At 34.5% G+C, this 16,935-nt stretch overlaps 1 long non-coding RNA gene across 1 annotated transcript in view; it reads left to right on the forward strand.

Moving 5' to 3' along the window:
- Positions 1-16,935, forward strand: part of LOC129061836 (uncharacterized) — a 214,948-nt gene that overhangs the window by 79,252 nt on the left and 118,761 nt on the right. The gene's annotated exons all lie outside the window — the stretch shown is intronic.

Raw genomic sequence — 16,935 nt, forward strand, 5'->3', positions numbered from 1 at the left:
CCAGAAATCTCCATAATTTATCAGACAAGGAATTTGTTTTTCACTCAAGTAATGTCCAGTTTGTATCAGGCGGCTCTCTCCCATCTTGCAGAAATGTAAGGACCAATCCTCTAAGTTGATCACATCTTTTTTTCCACATTTTACTGTCCAGAAATCAGTCTCATTCCTCTAACCTAACTTGAAGGCATGCTAGAAAATGCAGAGGAGCTACATTGGACTATTGAACACCAATTCTACCACTGGTCTTTACTACAGATTGGACAATTTAGGAAGAGCTTCTCCAGAAGCGGTGACATTTAAATTGAGACCTGAAAAACAGGAAGTAGTTAAATTGACTAAGGAAGATACAGAAAAATTATTTCAGGTAGAAATAATCTTGTGCCAGTACCTAGAGGAAAGAGAAGGATGGCCCTTCCAAGATTGGAAGTTTAGTACCTGAACAATGAATATGGGGGTACGGCAGGTTAGGGGTATAGTTATGAAGGATTTTACAACTCTGTATAGGTATTTACAAATTATTCTGAAGTCAGAAGCCACTGGGAAATTATTCTGAAGTCAGTAAAAAGCTACTGGAAGGTTAAAGCATGATAAATTTTACATAATGTGAGTGATAAAATTTGCATTTTAGAAAAATTTTTGGTTGTAGTGAACAGTATAGATTGGAGGACAGCAAGATTGCAAGTGGGAGGCCAGTTGAGAACCACTAGGATCAGTGCAGTTAGGCAATGATGGGGACCTACAGGAATGGGAATGGAAAAAAATATAATGGGGAGATATTTAAGAGGTATAGTTGGAATTTGTGGTCTGTGGGTGGTCAGTAATAGGAGCTATGTGTTATAAGGCGGATGACATTAGCTAAGTTTGGAACATGCAAAGTATTGATAGCTACACAAAGGAGTTGATTATGTAGGTCCAAGGTCAGAAGGGAGATCATCACCTGGGAAGAAATCTATCAGCACAAAGATCATAACTGAAGCTACAAGAGTAGGTTTGTACAGGGGAAATACATACTGTGAGAAGGGAAGAAAGCCTATGTCAGGGCCCTGCAGACATTTAAGGCAAAGGTTCCTAACTTTCACAGTGCATCTGAATCACTTTCTGGGCTTTTTAAAAATATGATACATGGGCTCCATGCTAAAATTGGTCTCAGTATACCCTAAGATATCCCATGTTTCAAAAGCTCCCTTGTGATTATAAGGTACAGCCTGTGGTTCTAATATACAGTCAAGGTTGAAAACCATTACTGTAGGGTTACCCAGAGAATGAATACTAAGGAGGCTAATAATCAGTGGCACAGGAGGGAAACTAGCTCGTGTCTCCAAGCCAAAGAAAGAAAAAATTCAACAAGTGAGCTGAGTAAGAAGCTGCTGTGAGTATAAAGAAAATAAAAGTTAAAAAAGTGTCTTTGGACTTACCAATATGAATATGAATTATGACCTGAATAAATTGTCATGGAAGTCTAGTCACTGTAATTTGAGTAAGTGAAAGGCAGAGAAAAGGAGAGCGTTGATGTCACCACTCTTTGCTGGATTTTGGTTGTGAAAGGTGTATGATCCTAAGTAGGAAGCCCTGTAATGGCAAACCTGGATAAATTAGGAGATTTGAGATATAAGGAGATTATCATGAGGCTCTACAGACTAGGATAACTTGAGGTAGTAATAGAGTGTCAGGAGATAAAGGTAAAACAAGCTGAAGGAGAAATGTGTCTGATTTGCCAAATTTTCTGAAACTAGAGTGGAGACTGTTTATGTCTGAAATTTGTCAGACCTGATGCCTTTGTTATATTTTGGGTGTTCTGGGTTAGGAAAGCCTCACTTTGTTCATTCTTGTTCAGTCTGAAATTTCTGAGTATTTATTTCCTACAATTTTCAAAGGTCTTTCCTTTTAACTCATCATGTGCTATACAGCAGGATAGAGATGAAAAAGAGCATTCATGCACTTATACACTTACTCATCAAATGGAATTTATCGGTCATCAACACTATTTGAGGCTGGGCATGCTTTAGTAAATAAGAAAGTTTGTGCCATTAAATATCTTACAGTCTAGTGGGGTGAACAGATAATTAAACAGCAAGAATATAGTGTGACAGGTTTACTATAATCTGATAGAGAGGGCACCCAAACTCATTCATTAACAGGTAAATGAGTCTTCTGGGAGAATGTGACATTTTGTGTGAGACCTAAGACCTTTAAGGAGAGTAGCAATTTGCCAAGTGAAGATCAGAGTCAGTATTGAGTCACAGGGGAAGATGAATATTAAGGCTGAGGGTATAGAGTAGAATATTCTTACGGCAAAAGAAAGGAAAAAGCCATATATAGTCAAGGGAAATTAGACACATGTTTTAACCTCCCATTGTCTTCCTCAACTCCATTGTCGGAGATATGCTCAGATTTTCCTAGATGTACAAACCCCTACATACAGCTCAAATGCCAGTTCTCAAACTTGCATGTATAGATATAGCTTGTCCCAGTTATCTAATGCTGCATAACATTACCCAAAATTAATGGACTAGAACAAACATTTATTTTTTTTTTAAGATTTTACTTATTTTTCGAGAGGGGAAGAGAGAGAAACATCAGTGTGTAGTTGCCTCTTGGGCGCCCGCCACTGGGGACCTGGCCTGCAACCCAAGCATGTGCCATGACTGTGAATTGAACCCGCGACCCTTTTGATCCTCAGGCCAGCACTCAATCCACTTAGCCATGCCAACCAGGGCAGAATAACCGTTTGTTATACTCACAGCTTGTAGATCAGGATTTCATATTGGTCACAACAGCAGTGATTTGTCTCAGTTCCATGATGTTTGGGATCTCAACTTGAGGACTGGAAAGGCTAAAAATCATCTGAAGCATTATTCATTCATCTGTGTAGCAATTGATTCTGACTGCTGGCTGGGTGGCTTACCATATTTTGATGTGTGTGATGCACACCCACATGTTTGGCCCAGACTTTCAGGGGAAAAAAAATCTTTCAATTTTTTGTTTATTTATATTTAGAAACAAATGATTATCATATTACAGGGTATTATTTTGCATAGAGATATTGCTAATTGGTTTCTAGAGTTACACTTTTAATGCATAATCATAGATAAAAGCATTAAAACCATTTATACAGATATAGAATTAGCACTACCCAAGTACAATATGCATGCTTATTGTTCCCTCAATAATTTGGGCCAAAAATTGTGCATTATACAAAGCAAAATACAGGAGTTTTTTCCTGAAAAAACTTCTCTGTCTGGACTCTCCTCAGGGGCTAGTTTCAGCATACTCTCAGAGCATGATGACCAGGATCCTAGATTAAGTGTCTCAAAAAGAAAACTAGATACAGTTTTATTATATTATGATCTAGCCTCAAAAATCACATAGCACCATCTTTAACATACTCTGTTGGAACAGTCATAGCCCTTGCCCATATTGAAGGGAAGGAAACGTAGAGCCTACCATTCAGAGGAGTGTTAGTGGCATTGTGAGAATAGAATGTGGGAAAGGATGGAATGATTGATTGATTGATTAGTATCTTTGAAAAGAGAGAATCAAGAAGGTGAAGGAGTGAATGGAAGTCACACTGACCTCCTCCCAGGACCAACCTGGAATTACAACTAAATTGTGGAGAAATCACCTGGAACAAACAGCTGAACAATAGCGAGAGAGGAGCCTTATAACCTCAGACAGAAAGAAGAATCAGCTTTAGCACAACCTAACTGGTAAGGAGTAAGGTAGAACTCGAGAAGGCAGGTGGGGCACCCACGGGCAGCAGCACCAGAAGGATATTGAAACGGCTAGTTGGAGCTCCCTGAGACGAGCGGGGTCCAAAACAGATAATAGCCAGCTGAGAAAAGCAGCAGGGTGGCTCTCTGCCAAGGACAGGAGGCTGGAGACCTAAAGAGCTGTTTAAAGCGCCAACACATATTTTTATTTGCAGCCACTTACTCGGGGCTCCAGCAAGGGCAGGGGCAGAGTGGGCTAGAGACGCCTGAGGAGAGACTGGGGAAGGAGATTTTGGGGAGAGAACTGAGAGAGTAGCCAGCAGATCCCAGTGCTGACTCATCCCCAATACAGCAGTGGCCATCTTGCTCAGACAGAGACCACTCCCCTGAGCGGGAACAGCGTGAGAGGACACAATAGCCCCGCCCCAGGAGACTCTGCCTAGGCCTGGTGGTGCTAAAGCCTGTCGGCTGAGTAGAGTGGTAGCCACAGATAATAGATACCTGGCTAAAGGGGGTACAGAGTGGTCTAGAGACACTTAAGGAGAGACTGGAGACAAAGGCTTTGGGGAGTAAATGGAGAGAGTAGCTGCAGGAGTCCCAGTGCTGATTCGTCCCCCATATTGCAGCAGCTGTCTCGCTCAGGCAGACTACACCCCCGAGCTACAGCAGTGGGAGAGGACCCAATAACCCCACCCTCAAGAGAGACTCTGCCCTACCTTGTGGTGTCTCTAAGCCGGCCTGCTGAGTGCAGAGAAATTAAATTAACAGCTGGAGGAGACAGCCACAGACAGTAGATTCCTGGAAGTCTCGGACAGATTGCCTAAGGTCAGACAGGGTCAGCATCTGACATCAGAGGCAGATCCAGAAAGAGAAGTAAAAAAAAAAACAGTCCCCTGCCATAGAAGTTCACACTGCAAAGTCAGGAAATCAAGACAGATCAATTTAAGAAGCAGAAGCAGAAAGGAGGAGTCTCACAAATAATGGGAAGACAAAGAAACACCCCCCAATCGAAGGGAAAGGAGGAATCCCCAGAAAGAGAACCGAATGAAATAGAGGCAAGTCGACTATCAGATACTGAGGTACAAACAATGATTTGAAGCTCAGTGATCTCAGAGAGAATTACAGAAACTACAGGGAAACTACAAGGAACTTACTGCAAACTATATCAGCATGAAAAAGGACAGAGAAACTATCAATAAGAGACAAGAGGAAATAAAAAAAGACAATTTCTGAATTGAAGAACACAGTAGAGAGAGTCAAAAGCAGGCTAGATGAAGCAGAGGATCGAATCAGCGAGCTGGAGGATAAGGTAGATAAAAGCTCTCAGACATAGAAAGAAAATGAAAAAAGACTCAGGAAGAATGAAGAGGCATTTAGGGAAATGCAGGACAACCTGAAACGTAATAATATCCGTATAATAGGGATACCAAAAGAAGAAGAGGAGGAAGAAGGGATAGAGAACTTGTTTGAAAAAGTAATGATGAAAAACTTCCCTAATTGAAGAAGAGAAAAAGTCACACAAGTCCAGGAAGCACAGAGGGTCCCATCCAACAGTGACCCAATTAGGCCCACTCCAAGACACATCATACTTAAAACGGCAAATATGACTGAGAGAATCCTAAAGGTAGCAAGGGAGAAAGAGGTAGCAACATATAAGGGATATACATATAAGTCAACTGTACGGCTAGCAGTTGACTTCTAAGCTGAAACACTACAAGCCAGAAGCGAATGGCAAGAACTATTCCAAGTCATGAAAGCAAAGGCCTGCAACCAAGAATGCTCTACCCAGCAAGGCTCTCCATTAAAATGTAAAGCAAAATAAGGAGTTACCCAAACAAAAGAAGGCTAAAAGAATACACCTCTACCAAACCAGCATTGCAAAATATGCTTAAAGGGACTGCTTTAAGAAGATGAAGAAAAAGAGTCTATCAATACCCAGTTCCTTTCACGATTACCAATACTTGATATTACCAATATTTTTAATACTTATTAATCTGATTGTGACAATGTGTTATTTTAATTGTTACTTTATTTGTTGAAACTAAACCTGGTTCTGTATACTTCTTGCCTATTTCTATTATTTTTTTAAAAAGCTTTAAATGACTTTTTGGTATTCTTTATCAATTTTTTGACTAAATATTGGTAGAATTTTTTTCCCTAAAAAAAAAAACCACCTTTTTTAGATGTGTTGCACATACTTTCCTATTCTATTACTTGTCCTTTAACTTTTTTTTATATGTATATTATTGTATAGTCTTAAATGTTTAATCATATTGCCAATATTTGTAGCTTCTGGGTTTGAATATTTTATTTCAATGTAAGAAAAAATAGTATTTTGTATTTTCTCCTAAAAGTCCTTAGATTTTACATATTGATTTTTAACTCATGTGAACATTTGTTGTAATGTATGAAATAGGGCTCTATATTTGTTTTATTTCAAGTAATAGGGTCCATGCACCTTATTTGTAGAATAAGCCTTATTTTCCCCATTGATTTGAAATACCAATTTAATCATATGTTACATTGTTAGATATATACATTTGTTTCTAGAATGCTCATTTTATTTCATTGATCTACTTGATTATTTCTGTGCAGGTGTCATGATTGTGGAGACTTTATAAGGGATTTAAATGTTTTAATATTTTATAATGGATCTTGACATTTAAAATAAACAAATAAAATTTGCATTAAAAGAAAAAAGAAAGAAGGAACTCCTACCTTTTGCACCAACATGTATGGAATTGGCGAATATTATGCTAAGTGAAATAAGCCAGTCAGTGAAAGACAAATACAGTATGATGTCACCTATTAGTGGATTCTTTTCAACAAAATAAACCACAGGCAAGGAAACATGAAGCAGTATGAAAGTGACCAGAGGGGATGGGGAAGGAGGACAATGGTGGAAAGAAGGAGAAAGAACTAAACAAAGAACATGTATGAATGACCCATGCAATGGACAACAGAGTGGGAATTGACTGTGTGAGGGGGGACAGGGTGGGATTGGAGGAGGAGGGCAAAGGGGGGAAAATAGAGACAACTTAAATAGAATTAAACATGATTTTAAAATAAAATTTTAAAAAAGTAAACTTGCACACTCTTCATGTAAGAATGTTCACAAATAAAAACCTATGCTTCACTGTTTAAGTAGCAGTCAGTAATTGTCCTTTATAGCTTGCCTGTTACTCATTCATGATGCCTTTAACATTACTTTTGAGGTATTTTATAATTTGCCCCATCCCATCCAATATTTGCAAAAGCAGAAAGAAGCCTAGAAGTGGTACTAAGAAAAATTACATAATTCCATTGGAAATCAACAAAAGATTTTTATTTAAAACAGTGATAAAACTGTACCGCTTTTATGTTGTCACTTTGACATAAATAAATGGAATTAAATGACCATTCAGAACCTAATGTGATTTTAAGTAAAAGAATTTCACTACTACGTAATCACCTTTACAAGCCTGCTAGCTAGGTAGGATAGTTTGGGGTGTTTTTTAAACCTCATTTGATCACACTGCACTGTGTTCTAGTCTCAGCTATAATATAAACAATATTAAACTTTCAAAAGTATGTTCTTACAGTAAAAAATAGATATTAAAGTTAAAAATATAGCTCATTATATTTTTCTTTGGCCCTGATTTTTTTCATGCATAGAATTCATTTTATATATGTTTTTGTGCAAGATGTATATGTGTGCACATATGTTTGTATATATACATACTCAAATATATGGAAAAATCTCTATATGCATACATAATACATAACTATAAACTCCAAATTAGGCCCCTTCTTGTTTCACTTGCATATCTTCACTATCCTCTTAGTCCTCTGATTTTAAATGATCCAAGAAGATCTGAATCTAATTGGAAAGTTTTTTTAAAGTATATATCTAGGCTGAGTAGCTAGTTGGTTAGAGCATTGTTCCAATAAGCCAAGATTGCAGGTTTGATCTTTGGTCAGGGTACATACAAGATACAACCAATGAATTCATAAATAAGCAGAACAAATTAATGTTTCTCTCTTTCCCTCCCTCCCTCTCTCCCCACACTGTTACCCCCCACCCCCACCTCTCTCCCTCTCCTCTCTTCCCCTCTCTAAGAAAGGAATAAATTTTTTTTTAAAAGTTCTCTATCTGTTTTTGCTGTTAGATTTGCTGTTCTAATCCATCCCATCTTGCCTACAAATGTTGTAGAAACAAGATTAAACTGAGCATAAAGATAAGCAGCATATCGCTTTCACCTACTTTATCTAAATCTCAGGGAGTCACTGACCTAAAAAAGTTCCCAGTCTACTTTGATCAAAAACTAGTTGAAAAATGGTAGTGTCAACCATTTTTGCTAGGTGCTGTACATTTGTTACCTTATTTAATCCTCACAACAGCTAAGAAGAGTACCTGTCATTCTTTCTATTTCACAGAGAAGAAAGCAAAAGGCTGAAAGAAATGAAGTAGCTTGTGTGTTACTTAGCTGTAACATAGTAGTAACAATGAATAAGATTCTAGGCCAGATCTGCCCAATTCGGAATAATTTTTTTTCAGTTTAGCATTAGAACTTGTAGTTTTTTCTGTAATATTTCAAAGTTGAATATTATTTTGATTTTGAAATAACATTTATGTGACTAACATTTACTCACACAAATGTTAAGTCAGTGTTGCTTGTTTTCTTCAGCTAGATATATTTGTATAGGGTATAAGCAGGAGCAGTAAGAAGACAGGAGAGCAGGACATTGACCCCATTAAGAGCTCACAGTCTGTTGTCAAAGCAAAAAAAATTTTAAGGTCTTTGTTATAACCAAAAAAGTATACAAAAAAAACTCTGAAAAGTATAATTTATTATGTTGTAAAAGACCAGAACATTCCAACTTGCCAAGAAAAGATAGATGGAAAAATTTAATCAGAATATAAATTGCCTGTAAGAAAACACAACATTCTGTGAGAAATCAAATTGTTACCTTAGATTAAATCCCTCACATATCCATGTAAGCACCATAAAGAAAATAAAATGTATATTATCTACGTATGTTATGTTTTTATTGTACCAAAGCCCAGTACAACCCTAGCTCTGTTGCTACTTACCATTTGATCTTTTTATTATTTTGCTTTCCATCAGTGACTTTTTCCTCTTTAGAGTAACATGTTTCCTTAACAGTGGGGTTGCATTTTTTTACAGAGATCAAAATTAATGTAATTGAAAACATTGCAACCCTGAAAATACGTTAATATTAATGTAGTGGCTCATGGGTAAATATTACTGGAGTCATAGAGAAATCAAGATAGAAGTAGTGTTATAAAAAAACACTCCCAAAAGCCAATCAATACTCGAAGAAGAGCCAGGACAGTGGTCTTAGTTTAGGGAACTTTTTCAAAAAGCCACACAACCTATTGATGTTCTGATACATGTTACATAATAAGTTAGTACATGAAATATTTTGGAAAATAAGCCAGTCAATTCAGTGAAGCGCCCTTTTTTTGTTCTGGACCAGAGATTTGCTCAACTTACTCATTGCATCATAGATCCCCTGTTTCTTTCTTGTAATTTCTAGCTAATTTCTAGTTCATGGAAGACTGAAATTAGATAGTCAAGATTTTTTTTATTTTTTATTTTTTAGTAAATTATTTTTATTGTGTCTTTTTCCGTTACCATTTATCCCCACATATCCTCTTCCACTTCCATCCACCCCACCTACCCGCCCCCCTCCCACAATTACCCACGCTGTCGTTGTGTCCATTAGTTTTTTTCTTTTTCTCTCGAGCCCTCCACCTCTCCCAAACCCCGACTCCCAGATCTGTGGTACATTTATGCAGTAGAATACTCCTCAGCTGTAAAAATGAAGAAAAATTTACCCTTTATAACAGCATGAATGGACTTGGTGGACATTATGCTAAATGAAATAAGCCAGTCATAAAATGACAAGTACCATATAATTTCACTCATGTGGAATCTAATATACAGACCAAACTAACAAGCAACATACAGTCTAGATTTTTTAAGTTTCATTGTATTTTAGTCAAATATGGGTCTCTGAAGTTTGACTTGAAAATAAACTCAAGGTATCTTGCCAGAGTTACAAGAATAATTTAAATATATGAACTCATTAAAACTCATCTTTTGTATTATTCAACAGTAAATTTAAAATCCTGCTCCTTATGAAATAATGTTTATAGCAGGCACCATGCATGACCAATACAGTATAGCATATGTGTGCATGAAGAAGTTGTAGGGAGTATGAAGAATTGAGATGCCTCCTCCTGGAATGGCCATCCAGTCTCTCCCTTTCTCCTAGCTAACTCTAATTTCTTCTTTAATATACAGATTAGAAGTTATCCCTTCTGGAAATATGCTCTGATCTATTCATTTTGCATTAGGTGTACCTCTTCTGTGAACACCTTGTAGTACCCTGTGCACAGTCAGGTACTTCTCTTTATTTATTTCTCGCTGGACTGTAAAAGTGTAATATTCACTGTTTTTTCATCTTTGTATCTTCTGCAGCTACTCTTGTGTCTGATGCTTGGTAGGCACTAAAATCTTTGTTGAATGAATGCATACGTTAAAAAAAAATGAGTATGAATAGATTTATAGGTATTTTATGAAGCTCACATTCATACAAGATTGTATTTCCGGTGGAAATAAGCCTTAACCCATTACCCATAAGACATTAAACACGTGTCTTCATTATGCTTCTTTGACCCATTCTGCAATATTGTTTTTGTTCCTTTGGATCTTCAGCCTGTTTCCCTAAACAAAATATTGCTGTTTTTTAAATTATATTTATAACTTTGTCAGTAAGGTGTTAACACATCATGTTGACTTTATTAATATATGAGTTTAACTTTTTTATTTTTACCATTTTTAATTTGCAGTTGTATTTTTTTGTGGCCAGTTTTCCTCAAGAGAATATGTCCTTAGTTACTTAGTGGAGCCCACACCAAAATAAGATTTATTTGCCTTATGGGAAAAACTTGACTTCTTCGGTGGATTCTTTGAATGTGTTTTTAAAAGTGTAGGATTTCTCATTTAAATCTAAAATTAGGTGAATAATATTTATAGTTTTTATAACACTTTAGAGTTAACAGATTACCTTCACATACTTTTTTTAGAAATACAATTCTCAAATGCTTGTGAGATAGTATAATACTTATGAGATAATATAATGGGATGTTATAATATCCATTTTATAAATAAATAAACTAAGAATCATAGAGGTTAAATAATACACTGGATTGTATCCATGGGCCTGGAATTTAATTTGTGGGAAGATTTTTACTGTTGATTCAATTCCTTTAATAGTATTAAGAGACTTTTCTGTTTGTGAATTTGTGTCAGTAAGATATTTTTCTAGGAATTTGTCCATTTCATCTGCTTTCAAATGTATTAGCATGAAGCTGTTTTAATATTCTCTTATTTTAGAACAGCATCTATAATTATGTAGCTTTGATATTAACTATTTCTGCATACCTGCCTTTCTGCTTTTCTTTTTCCTTCCTCTCCCTTTTTTCCTTTCTTCAGTCCTTATTGCATTTTACTAAATCTCTCCAAAGGCTTGCAGTTTTATTGGGTTTTTCAGAGAGCCAACTTTTATCTTCGCTGTCACCTTTATTTTATTTATATTTTCTATTTAATTTCTGTTCTCATTTCTTGTCCTGTAGGCATTTAAGGCTATAAAATACCCAATTGTTGATTTTGCTATATACCACAAGTTCTTCATATTATATTTTGGTTGTTGTTTAGTTCTAAACATTTAGTTTTAATTCCCATTTTAAGTTATTTAAAAGTATGTTTCTTATTTTCAAGGCAGTTGAATTATTTCTAGTTATCTTTTTGTTATTAAAGTCTATGTTAATCTCGTTGTTAAAAAATGTGGTTTACATAAAATCAGTTATTTTAAAGATGGTGAACTTCTTTTGTGTGTGATCAGGTTTTTATTCTATTTTGGAAATGTACTTGAAAATAATGTGTATTCTACAACTGTTGGTGCCATTTTATATATGTGTTCAGATCTTCTAGGTTCTTATGACATTGTCTTCTTGAGCTTTCAATTACTAAGCTGTATTAAAAATTTCCTGTTTTGTGGTAGTGGTTAGTTCCACTTATCAAGTTTTGCCTTATGTATTTTGATATTATGTTATTAGTTGCATACAAATTGGATATTGTTATGCTCTCCTAGAGAATTAAGTGTTTTTTATTTAAAAATGATCCTTTTTATTTCTAGCAATGCTTTTTCCTTGAGTATATTTTGGGTAATATTAATATAATTTTTGATATTTTCTATTAATATATTTTCACTTTGTACTTTTATGTTACATAGTTGTATTTTAAAAAGAAAACAATATACCTATCAAGAAAACATTTTGAATCCAACCCGACAATTTTTACCTTTTCATTGGAGCTTGCAGTTCATTTACTTTTATTATAATTTCTGATATATTTGGGTTTATATTGACCGTTGTATTTTGTGTTTTTATTTTCCCACCATTTTTGTTTCTTTTTCTCTCCTTTATTGCCATTTTGTATTCTTCATTACTTTTTTTCTTGTTTTGTTGATATTCCACTAGTTTGGAAGTCATACTATTTTTAGTTGTTACCATAGATATAGTATCATGTTTACTTTTCACATTATGCACATATCTATACTAACCCCCCAAACAAAAAGACCTTAGAACAGAACATTTTAACTCTATTCACCTTTTCCCAGTCTATATATTTTTCTTTTAATTATTTTTTTTATTTTTAGAGGGGAAAAGAGGGAGAAAGAGAGGGAAAGAAACATCTATGTGGGAGAGAAACATCAATGTGAGAGGGAAACATCTATGGGTTATCTTTTGTACACACCCCAACTGGGAATTGAACCTACAACCTAGGCATGTGCCCTGACCAAGAATCGAACCCATGACCCTTCGGTCTGTGGGATGACACCCAGCCAACTGAGCCACAATAGCCAGAGCTGTATATTTTTCTTTTTTTTATTTCTATCATTTTTAATTCTCTAAGAAATAAATATCATTGTTTTATAATGTTAATATTACATATATTTACCTCTTTCCCCCTGTGATTTCTCCGGCATTCACATCTTGCATCTGGTATTATTTTCCTTTTGCCTGAAAATATGTTCAGTGAGAATATGAGTGTAATAAACTTTCTCAGTTTTTATCTCTAAATGACCTTATATCACTCATTGTTAGAAGAATTTTACTAAGTATAAAATTCTAGGTTACTAGTGAATATCTTTTAGCCTGCTAAAGGTAGTATTTTACTGTCTTCTAGCATCAGAAATTTCAAGTATTAATCTCTCAGTCCATGGAATGTAATATCACTTTTTTCTTTTTGCTTTTGAAATTTTTTCTTGAATTTTCTGCAGTTTTGTTCTCCTATTATAGCTTGTTTCTGTCTATTAATTCAGATATATGTTAGATATTTTCATAATATTTTACATGCCTCATTACCTCTCAGAAATTTATTTGACATAATTTATTCACTCCTTTGTTTTACTTCTCTAATTCTCAATTCAGCTATATTGAAGTTACTGTTTAACCTATTGGTTGATTTATTTTTGCACTGATTATCATACTTTGCACTTAAAATTTTTGGTGTCTTTTTCATAGTTCATGTATGTTCTCATATTCTTAAACTTCTAACTTTTTAAAGTATATTAAATATATTTGTATTGTGTCAGTGATAATTCTAATACCTGTCAACTACTTAGGAATGATCTTACCATACATTTTTGCTTGTTTGTTTTACATATATGCCTTGTTTCTGTATGTATTTAAATGAGTTTTTAAAATTTTGTGCTACTCATTTTTCTTTGAATTTTACATGTGAAAATATTTTGATACCTGTGATGGAAGTGGATTTTCAGCATTTACATTTGTATCTCTCAGATGCCTGAGAACACTTATTGCGATACCATTATCATATGACCACTTAACATTTTGACTTGGGGGTTTGTGGAGCAAAAGAGTATTGAGGTTTTAGAAGGCAGACTTCAGTGAGGTTAGTTTCTAGTTACAGAATCTCAGGGAGGACTTATTTTTCCCATCCACCCAAAGTTCTGATCAGGCAATTTTCCTTGCATTTCTCTTAGGGGAAGAAGGTGAGGATAGTGTGGCATAGTGTTTAAGATTATTGTCCCTAGACTTGGACTGTCTTAATTTACATTTTGGCTCTACTGTTAACCTTAAACAAGTTACATAACCATTCCAACCTTCACTGACTTGATCTCTGAGATAAAGATTATAATGATGCCTTTTCAAATTAAATTTATTGGCTTGACACTGGATAATAAAAAAATACAGATTTCAAGAATACTCATTTCAGTTGTACGGGATCTGTATATTGCATTGTGTGCCTACCACCCAAAGTCAATTCATCTGTCACCATATATTTGACCCCTTCTTCCCTTTACTAAACCCCATTCCCCTTCCCTTTAGTAATCACCGTACTGTTGTCTGTGGCTATGAGGATTTTTTTTCTTGTTTGTTTATTTGTTGCTCTTAATTGTATTTCCCACATATGAGTAAAATCATATGGTTCTTTACTTCCTGCCTTATTTCACTTAGCATGATAGTCACAAGGTCCATCCATTTTGTCATAAATGACAGTACTTCATCTTTTCTTAGGACTGAGCCCTATTCCATTGAATATATGTACCACATTTTCTTTATCCAATCATCTGTCAAAGGATATTTCAGTTGTTTCCACGTCTTGATCACCATGAATAATGTTGCAGTGAACTTAGGGTTGCATATATCTTTGCAAATAAATGTTTTCATATTTTGGGGGTAGAAACCGAGAAGAGAAGTTGCTGTGTCATGGCAAATCTATTCTTAATTTTGTGAGGATCCTCCATACTGTTTTTCCATAGTGGCTGTACCGGTTCATGTTCCCACCATCAGTGAATGAGAGTTTCTTTTTCTCCACAGCCTCTCCAATACTTGTTATTATTTGTCTTGCTAATAATAGCCATTTCTACAGATGCGATGTGTTATCTCATTGCAGTTTCAATTTTCATTTCCCTAACAGCTAGTAAAGTTGAGCATTTTTTAAATATATCTGTTGGCCATTTGTCTTCTTGGGAGAGGTGTCTGTTCGGATTCTCTGCCAATTTTTTAATTGGATTGTTTGTTAGGTGTTGAGTTGTATGAATTCTTTATATTATTTTGGATAGTAATCCCCATCAGAGATGTTGTTTGCAAATATCTTCCCCCATTTGGCTGATTTGTTTCGTTAGTGGTTTCTTTTGCTGTGCAGAAACTTTTTGGTTTGATGTTGTCGTATCCATTTATTTTTGCCTTTATTTCCCTTACCTTTGGGGTCAGATTTATAAAATGTCCTCTACTACCATGGTCTTCATATTTCCAAGTATAGAAGTATGGTCTATAAGTTTAGTACCTATGTTTTCTTATGTACAATTTATTGTTTCAGATCTTATATTTAGATCTTTGATCCATTTTGAGTAAATTTTTGTATATGGGTACAAACTGTAGTCTAGATTCAATCTTTTGCATGTAGCTTTCCAATTTTTTCAGCACCATTTATTGAAGAGGCTTTCTTCTCTCCATTGCATATTTTTAGTTCCTTTGTCACAAATCATTTCCTCATATACATGTGTGTTTATTTCTGGGCTCTAAATTCTGTTCCTTTGGTCCATGTGTCTGTTTTTCTGCCAGTATCATGCTGTTTTATCATTGTTGCTTTGTAGTATAAGTTTAAGTTAGAAGTATGGCACCTCCAGCTTCATTCTTTTTTTCTCAAGATTGCTTTGGCTATTTGAGGTCTTCTGTGGTTCTACAAAATCTGATTATTTTTTGTTCTATTTCCTTAAAAGATGTCATTGGGATTTTGATAAGGGTTTTTTTTTTTTTTTCTCTGTATGGTTTTGTGAGGATTAAATTAGTTAATATCTTTGACTTGGAGCACAGTAAGTTCTGTAAGTGTTCCCTAATCTGATCATTTTCTTGTCAACTATACAAGTTGAATAGTTTTTGTGGTCCCAGTATTGTGGACATTTTGCTGTTAGACATCCCACCTTTTAGGGCCACAAAAATTAATATTGAAGATCAGCTGATCAGCAAATATTCTCAAGGTAAAAGATAATTTAAGTGCCTGCCTTACCACCGTGAATACTAATATTCATTTCAACTTGTCCTCGGAATTCACTGCTTTTGTACTAGCTCATGGGAACATTTAAGAAATATTTTATATATTATTTTATTTTACTCAATTTATTTGTTTTCAAATGGTACTCATATTAAAGAAAATAGAGGTTCATTATAACCATTGTAAATAATAAAGCCAAGACTAAAGTCAAAATTTGACTCTGAGCATGTGCTTTAAGAAATAACTACATGAAAGATATATTTAACTATTTGAAACACAAATATTTAAAATTATTAGTAATCCAAAAATAATAGTGGAAGTACCCGTGCTATACCATTTTTTATATCAAATTAGAAAAGGAAGGGAGAAAGGAAGGAAATGAAATTTGAAACCCCAAAATTACAAGCATTCAAGAATCCAGATACCTTCATATTTTTTACTGGTAAGAATGTTAGTTGCTATAACTCCTATGCAGAGCTATTTGGCAATGTGTATTCAAGTTATTAAAATACTTATATTTCCGACACATAAATTACACTTCTAAAATTTTATAAAAAGAATTAAAGATATATGCAGAAATTTAGCTACAGAAGTGATCATTTTATCACTTTATAGAAAATTAAATTTCTTAAAAACAACAATGTATATATAACCATCATCAATCTCAAAAGGTTAAAAGTAATAAAACTCTTGGGAGTGAGGTTTTAGATGATCTTTAACATCCTTTTTCTTATTCGTATTTTCTAAAATGATCTGAACATTATTAAAAATGGATAGCATGCCATTAAATATATTTTTAAGAATCTTAAGTCACAATGCCAATATGCTAATACAACTATTTACATTTTTGCATATTAGCTTTTCAATTTAATGCTTAGGCACATGTATTTTTGTGTAGTTAAAGTTATTCTGTACATATATTTTTGAAATCTGCTTTTTTCTTTGGCATTTTCTAATTTTTCATGTTTGTACATGGCATTGTAATTATCAGTTTGATGATAATTGTGTTCTATTTAATTACTAAAATTTAATATATTACCGATTGTTTATTTACTTTTTAGCATTTACCTATTATGACTAACATATCAATTAAATAATAAAATAATAATTCTGAAGGTAATGATAACAGC

The sequence above is a fragment of the Pteronotus mesoamericanus genome, unplaced genomic scaffold (genome assembly GCF_021234165.1).
Source record: "Pteronotus mesoamericanus isolate MK-2021 breed Mesoamerican mustached bat unplaced genomic scaffold, CSHL_Meso_final scaffold_651, whole genome shotgun sequence".
Classification (NCBI taxonomy): domain Eukaryota; kingdom Metazoa; phylum Chordata; class Mammalia; order Chiroptera; family Mormoopidae; genus Pteronotus; species Pteronotus mesoamericanus.